General features: G+C 54.5%; 1 long non-coding RNA gene across 1 annotated transcript; it reads left to right on the top strand.

Annotated features, from left to right (window-relative positions):
• The first annotated feature begins 725 nt into the window (after positions 1 to 725).
• Positions 726 to 6,043, top strand: LOC142008225 (uncharacterized). The gene is made up of 3 exons (XR_012644114.1): positions 726 to 813; positions 3,512 to 3,926; positions 4,667 to 6,043. It is a non-coding gene; the product is annotated as an uncharacterized LOC142008225 (long non-coding RNA).
• Positions 6,044 to 7,302: the final 1,259 nt, after the last annotated feature.

Raw genomic sequence — 7,302 nt, 5'->3', positions numbered from 1 at the left:
ATGTGATCAGACAATCGCTGCCCCTCCTTCCCCAGCTGGATCCCAGCTGCAGAGCACTCTGGGATGTGCCCCTTCCCACGCAGGGTGCGAGCCGGAGGGCAGGGATGCTGCTGTCACACCTGAGTCCACTGAGCGCAAACACAGCTGCCGCCCAGCTGGCCCAGCAGGCGTCCCTGTGAGCGCTGGATGCTGCAGGGCCGGGGGCTCTGAGTTCCACAGCTCTGCACTGCGCACGGCAAACAAACAGCCATGTAAATCTTATCAGCAAAGGGGCCAGGGTTGAGGGGGCCAGGATCTGTGACCCCAGAAGGGACCAGAACTGGGGTGGAGGGGTTGGGGGTTGGGTCAGTCCAGCCTCTGGAATGCAGGTTGTGATGTGATTTTGCATACAGCCAGTTGTTTCCAATGCTCGTATCAGAGGCATCTCTGCTTTCTGTTAAATAAACTCTTCCTGCATTAGACACGTCTCAGTGCTGGGTGTGACGGGGAGCAGGGAGGGGAGGTGGAGCTGGCGAGCTGTGGGGACGGTTTCTTCGGGAGCAGTGACTCGGACCGCGCTGCGCATTCCCAGGGCACCAGGAGAGGAGGATCCCAGAGCCAGAGCACAGAGTTGGAAGCCCAGAGCTGGAGGAGACCCTGCAATGGCTCCTGCAGCGGCAGGAGCAGGAGCAGAGGCGGCAGGCCCTGCAGGTAGGCAGCAGACCCCCCGTCGGAGAGGAGACCCTGGGGGCCTGGCAGACAGAGCAGCAGCAGGGACTGGCAGATTGCATCAAGGAGCAGAGCAGAGTGCAGGAGCAGATGCTGCAGTGGTTGGTGAGTCTTGCGGGAGGGGTGTGGCAGCTGGCCCCCAGGCCTGGGACTTTGCAGGATGAACCCTGTGGATGACCTGGATGCATTCCTGGGGGCATTTGAGTGGGTGTCCGTGGGTGCTGGATGGGGGAGGACAACCTGAGCCGTGCGCCTGGCACATTCCCTGACCTGGGAGGCTCAAGCAGCCGACATGTCCCTGAGCAATGAACAGGCCCTGACTGATGCAATAAAGGTGCCTGTTTTGGATGGGGTGGGCCTCTCTGTGGAGAGGTGCCAGCAGAAATTCTGGTCAGCCCAGTGCACAGGGATAGTGCGGCCCTGGGCATTTGCGCAGAGGTTGGCAGACTGGGCAACCCAGTGAGTGAAGCCAGCGGAGCAGGTTGTGAGGGAGATAATAGACATGGAGGTCCTGGAGCAGCTCCTGCAGGCTATGCCAGACAGTCTATGGATCTGACACCCCCAGGCCAGACAGAGCAGGCAGAGGTCTGGCTGGCAGAACAGGACACAGAAGCAGATGTCCCCCAGAGGCAGAACTGAGCCTGAAAACACAGAGACGGGATGGGGGAGCAGTGGGAACCCTTCCCAGAGGGAGGTCTGGGGAGGAAGGTGGTGCCCCAAAGGGCACCGGGAGGGACTTACTCAATGGGCTGTTGGCAGTGTGGGATGCCGGGGAATGACAGTGTGACTGCCTGGACAATATGGACTCCGTACGCTGGGTTCTGTGGCTGGACCCAGGCAGGGGGCTCGGTAGGAGCCCAAGGCAGCCCACCACTCCAGCGTGGGTGTAGAGGAAGCCCCTGAGCAAGCTAATGGACTCCTCTTGAGGAGGAAAATCTCATGAGGTTCCACACAGGCAAGTGGAGGGCCCTGCTCTTTGGACGGAAGAATTATGGGGGGATTATGTGGATGAGATTATGGGGGGATTATGTGGATGAGAAACTGGATATGAGCCAACAGTGCCCTTGTAGCCAAGAAGGCTAATGACATATTGGGGTGCGTTAGCAGGAGCATTTCCAGCAGATCTATCATCAACAACCGCATCCATGGGCTCAACATCCATTGGTGTCTGATGCCTCCCTCACTCTTTCCTTCCATCTTTCCCCATCCAGTGCGGAGTGGCTTAGTTTCTGTAGACTAGCTCTGCACCTATCTAGTGTATCATCTACTCATTCTCTGTGGGGTCCACCTCTCCGGTTCAAACCGTCCATTATGCCCAACACCAGGCTCTTGACTGTTTGCTCCATGTTCATTCTGCAGATACACCTGAATACCTGTAACTCACGTTGTACAACCTTCGGTAGCAGGTTCCCTCTCAGCTGTATCTTCCTATACAGTTCTTCATTGGTGACCTTCTGCATCCATCCTGTTCTCAGAATCCTTCTATAACAACTCCTCTCGAATGCCAATATTCTTCTCTTCAAACCTGTAGTTATCACCCATGTCTCACTTCCGTCCAACATGCTGCTGAATATACACATTTTCAAGACACTCATTGCAAAGCTAATAGCTTTGCTTTTCCAGATCTTATCTATCACCTTCCAGCTCACTCTTCATTTCACTATTCTAGTTGCTATTTCCTTCTTACAGTCTGGATCATACATCATGTTGCTTCCCAGATTTGTGAACTTCTCTACATTCGCTGGTTTGATCCTGTCTAGAATGATCTTCCTTCCCATTTCCTAATCTTCAAATACCATTCTTCGTTGTATTGATGTTCATAATCAGTCTGTACTGCTTCCCTTCCTCATTCAACCTCTGCATCATTCTCACTAGCTTCTCCTCATCTTCCTTGATGATGACTGTATCATCTGTGAACCACAAGTTGTTAATTCTTATCCCATGCACCAATGTCCCTTTTACCTCTTCCTTGATCTTGTCCATCGCTCGCTCTAGGTGCATGATGAAGATACTTGGCGATATTGGATCTCCTCGTCTTGTACCTCTACTCGTTCTAAACCAACTTCCGAACTCTCTGCATGTCCTCACCACTGCCTCTGCATTGTCATTGAAACCTTCAACCATATCAGTCTGCTATCCACTCTGTACGATTCCTATCCCACTCAAGTCACTTTCTGAGCTACTCTGTCAAATGCCTTCTGAAAATCAACAACACAGTCATAGATATTCTTGTTTTTTCATTGACCGTTCTGTGCTATCAGTCTTAGTGCCCATATCTGCTGTATGGTACTTCTATCTTTCCTGAATCCCACATGCTCATCCGCTAGGTGTTTTTCTACCCGCAATCTTAGTCTCTCTGTCAGTATCATCATCAGCACCTTGCCCAGATGACTTGCTAGAGTAACGTAGTTCTTCTGTTCTGTAGCTCTTGCACTCCAATGCACTTCCTTTCTTGTGTATTGTCACTAGCTTGGATCTTGTCCATTCCTTAGGTGCCTGAAGTGATATCTCTCCCCTCCCAACTGCAATCAAGCAAAGCCCAGCCTACGTGAGACATTTGTAAACGATTTTCTGGCCCAAAGGAGGGTCTCCCTCTGGACCTTTTTTACACCTTTTAAATGGACATCATGGTGCGAACTTTACTGGGGTGTCCCCTCCAGCCCTCCATAACACAGCTGTGCCACGTGCGGATCGGGGTGGTGTTAGCTGTGCAAATTGAGGTCACCTGGGCAACGGGTCTCTCGGATACAGCCCGCCCCGATAAGGAGCTCATTTTAATAGTCAGCCTCTCTTCACTCCCCAGGATCAGGAGACGTAGCTGAAAACCGGCACCCCCCAAAATGGAGCTCTCAGAGTTTGTGATGAAAATCGGGCATCTGTTGATCACTGTATTCGTGATAGACCGTCTCTGTCACCCGAGATGCAGCTAATGTTCTCAGAGACTTGTAACTTCACTGGTGCAGCCCCAGGGAACTCCCAGGCTCCAACCCTGTGAGCCGTGTAGCAAGGGCTGCTACGGAGATCATCTGTTCACTGGCACTGGAGACCGGCTGACAAACATTCCAGAAGTTACTGCACGGCCACAGCGTTAGCGCTCCCGCAGGCCCCCGCACCCAGCGCTGTGCCTCTGCCTGGGTGGTTTGCATTGTGTGCACATTAGTGTGCTCAGCCTGACTCTGTGCCTGGAGCCTGAGACCACCCGGGCGCCTTGTGGAAGGGTGAGGGGTGTGCTTGCGGGGGGGGACGTTCAGCGCCCCACACAGGCACAGAAATGACCTGCCCTCGTCCCACCCGGAGGCGCTCTGGCGGGCAGCGCTGCCTCAGGAATAGGAAGCCTGGATGGTGGTGTGAGGACAGGTCGATACGGGAGGAACTAGTTGACCAGTTCTATGTGGCCCCAAAGTCCAGAGCACAAGTCCCAGAGATGAGTTATCAGTTCTCTGCTGGGAGCATGAGACATCACAGTCTGGGCCTGTGACCATCACTGTGCCTGTGTGCCAAGGACGGGGATGGGTGGGGTAACTGGGGCCAGGCAATGTTTGGAATATGGTGTGGGAAGGCCTGGCCTGGCAAGAGTAATTAACACATGGGGGAGGCTTGCTCCGCGACAGACAGGACGAGGGAGGTAAATGGAGCGTCCGGCTGAAAAGAGAACGCGGGTGCTGAGATAAGTCAGTAGGACAGTGGACAGAGGAGACAGAGTCAGAGTGGAGAAAGGACAGTTTTAATGAAACAGGGGAGGTAACTTGGCATTAACTGGGAGAACCCCACAAACAGGTTCATAAACATCAGCCAGGAGTGAGAGTCCCACCCAGGTAGGCTGGGAAGTGTTTCCTTCCTCTCGGGGCCTAAATCCAGCAGCCCAAACATCCCCTCCCCACGTCCTCTGCTTCCCGCTCCCAGTGGCTGCCCTGGGTCAGGGCAGACCCAGAGTTCAGGGTTGCCTCTTCCTCTGCAGGGTTCACAGTCCTGCCCTTACGCACTCCACTGGCCACTCGCCATCCGCCTGCTCCCGCCCGCCGTCCTGCTGGCCACTCATAGCGCTGCTGAGGCTGCACTGCTGCTCCCGCCAACCGCTCTGCCAGCCGCCCACGGCTGCTGCACCCCCGGGCAGCTGCTCGCTACCTCCGCCCCCTTGTGGTGGATTTGGCTCTTGGCCCAAAGCCCACCCCAGCCACAAGACGTCTCCAGCATCCACTGGAGTAAAGCTGAAATAATAAAGAGGACTCCTCGTGGAGCTTGTTTGAGCTCTGTCCTTGAACAGTGGGAAGAACCAGGCTGACCCACTCTTAGAGCTCAGACCTGGAGGGCATTTCCCCTGCTGACTCAGAGGCCTCTCCTCCCCCATGCGCTTTCACAGAATTCAGCCAAGGGCTCCATGGTCATTCTCATGGACAGTGTCTCTCCCTTGGCAATGAGTCGAACACAGGCTGTCCATTCTGTATGCCCACAAGGATTAGAAACATTGCAACTGCCATTAACACAATTTGTACCCCAACACCAGCCAAGTTGATGATAATGAGCAAAATGCCACTCCAGCCTCTGAATATCTAGTGAATTTAGCAAAGCAGGAGCAAACTATTTCCAAATGTAAGGCCGAGGGAGCCGGGTCACTGGCAGAAGGGAATGAACCTGCGACCTCATGACCTAAAAGGCAGGTGGCTCTCAGCCAAGGCTGTAGAGCAGAGATTTCACTCTCCTTTGTCGATGGTCTCAGTGCCCCTGGGTTACACATCGACACCCCCAGTTTTTCTCTCTCCCATATTAGCAAGCTGCAAAGGAAGTGTTCCTTCCTATCCTGCTACAGCTAAACCCACCCCCTGCATTTGAGCCTGATCAGCCCAGCGTAGCCTTGCTCGGCACCAGCAGCGATACCCGAGTGACAAAGTCTGGAGTTAAACTGAGTTCCTGGGAAGCTGAGTGGAAAGAGGTCACAGAGGGAATCCCAGCATAGGGCACAGGTGCATCTGATCCCACTTGTTGGAAGTGAGTCCAGCCTCAGCCACAGAGAAACGATCATCTCAGCAATCAAACCAAGGTAGATGGCAGGAAGGTTAGGGGTTGCTGGTCTAACACTCCCCACCAAACCATCACATCTGCCGCACACCTGGTGGTTCAGAGTAGGAGGTAGCCTCTTCTCCAACTGGTGGGGAATCATTGTCTCTGTGAGACACTCTGGGTGGGGTGTAATTTTCCCAGGTTCGTGTGGGGCCCTTGAGGTGGTTCTGTGTTGCGTGGCTGAAAAGGAACCTCCAGGCTTTGAACCTGGCCCTGGCCGCTCCCGGCTCCACCTGGCAGAAGGGTCAGACACATAATGAATAATGATGATGATGATGGTGACGGTTTGGGAGCTGCAGAGGAGGAGGGAAGGGAGGGAGGGGCAGGCTCAGGCTCCATCTCTGCGTCTTTGTTGTTGGGTTCGTTCCCCCCATGCACACACAGACCGTCGAGTCGAGCTGAAGAAATCTGTTACTTGTTTGTGGCTTCAGAGAGGGGTCAGCCCACGGAGACGGGGCCCAGCAGAGGGTTAAATGTGAGCGCAACCACATCCACACACTCACCCCAAGTACCCGGCGAGAAAGTGACCGGCTGTGAGTTGTATAAACACCCGTCAGCTGAACACTGAGGTGAATTTGCTAAGTCCCTGGATGGCTCAGTTTGGGGGCTGACCAAGTCATTTATCTGCTCAGGTTCCAAGCTCAGCTTTTCGTGTAGCTGTTCTCCTCTCCTTCCCTCCCCCTTTGACAGCAGCTATTTCCATTCAGCCTGTTTCCGTAGTCATTGTTTAGCTGCTTGGTGCCAAGAAATGCGAAGCAGCCAACTGAGCCTGTTCTTGTATTCCTCTGATTTCTGAGAAACAGAAACTCTTCTCCCCAAGCATGGGCTGTGACCCTCACTCTCCCCCACTCCACACACACACGGGCGTCCGTCTGCCTGAGGCCTGCTCCGCACAACAGAGTTAGGTCAATGCAGCCACCTTGTGTCTGCCCAGTTGTGCGTCCCCCACTTCAATCTGTGGCCCAACAAAGTAAGTGCCCATGTAGTGGGGACGAGTGAGCACTACTGCAAAGAAATGGACAAGACGGACTGGAGGGAGAATGCACAGCTCCCCCAGGCAATGAATGAAGGGATCCTGTGGGAAGCCAATTGCAGGGCAGCTTTCTGGAGTAGTCTAGTACATAAGCAGGGCTGGGTCATTTCAGTCCTGACTAGGGAAGGGGCAGGACCAGCTCCCAGCGACTGCAAGCACCTCAGCAGAGCTAGGCAGGCTGAGGGGAGTTAGGGAGAGACTCCAGCCTGATGCTTGCCAGACTGCTGGCCCTGCAATAGAGGCCCAGAAGGTGCGAGAGTATTGAGCCCGGCCCTGGCTGCTCCCGGCTCCTCCTGGCAGAAGAGTCAGACAAATAACGGCAGTGAAGGTTTGGGAGCTGCAGGCAGAGGGGAGGGGGGCCTGGCCCAGACTCCATCTCTGCCTCTTTGTTGACGGGTTCTTCCCCACCACCCAGAATGCGCAGGGGCACAGACCCTTGAGCTGAAGACGTCTGTAGCTTGTTTCCTGCTTCAGAAAGGGGTCAGCCCACGGAAACGGGGCCC

The sequence above is a fragment of the Carettochelys insculpta genome, chromosome 2 (genome assembly GCF_033958435.1).
Source record: "Carettochelys insculpta isolate YL-2023 chromosome 2, ASM3395843v1, whole genome shotgun sequence".
Lineage (NCBI taxonomy): Eukaryota > Metazoa > Chordata > Testudines > Carettochelyidae > Carettochelys > Carettochelys insculpta.
Note: the sequence above shows the minus strand (reverse complement) of the source record. Positions and strands in the feature narration are given on the sequence as shown.